Source organism: Pteropus vampyrus, unplaced genomic scaffold, assembly GCF_000151845.1.
Source record: "Pteropus vampyrus isolate Shadow unplaced genomic scaffold, Pvam_2.0 Scaffold197, whole genome shotgun sequence".
In the NCBI taxonomy this organism is placed as follows: domain Eukaryota; kingdom Metazoa; phylum Chordata; class Mammalia; order Chiroptera; family Pteropodidae; genus Pteropus; species Pteropus vampyrus.
Genome location: NW_011888978.1, coordinates 1,534,786 through 1,535,429, shown reverse-complemented (window position 1 = coordinate 1,535,429; position 644 = coordinate 1,534,786).

Sequence of the window (644 nt, the reverse complement as noted above, 5' to 3'; positions counted from 1 at the left end):
AATCAAATAACCAACACCAAATCACAGACCAAGGAAGCTCAGAGAACAATAAACAGGATCAATACCCTCAAAATGAACAAACTGCAAAAAAAAAAAAAAAAGAGAAAAATTTTAAAAAGATGCCAGAAGGGAAAAAAAAAACTTACTTATCCAGGAACAATAAAATTTATGTCAAACTTCTCATAACAAACCGTGCAAGCAAGAAGAGTTGAGTGAAATATTAAAAATGTTAAAAGAAAAAAATCCCACCAACCTAGAATTCTGTATTCAGTAAAGTTATCCTTTACAAGTGAAGCAGTCTTTTTCATAACAGGTTTGCCGCCAGAACACAGGTGTCGTAAATATCAATGCTATATCTAAGCCAAAATGAGAAAAGAAAAGACTCATATCACATCACCGTCATTGGACACATAGATTCCAGCAAGTCTACCACAAATGGTCACCTAATTTACAAATATGGTGGGATTGACAAAAGAACCATAGAAAAATTTGAGAAGGAGGCTGCTGAGGTGGGGAAGGGCTCCTTCAAGTATGCCTGGGTCTTGGATAAATTAAAAGCTGAATGTGAGTGTGGTACCACCATTGATATCTCCCTGTGGAAATTCAAGACCAGAAAGTATTATGTAACCATCATTGATGCCCCA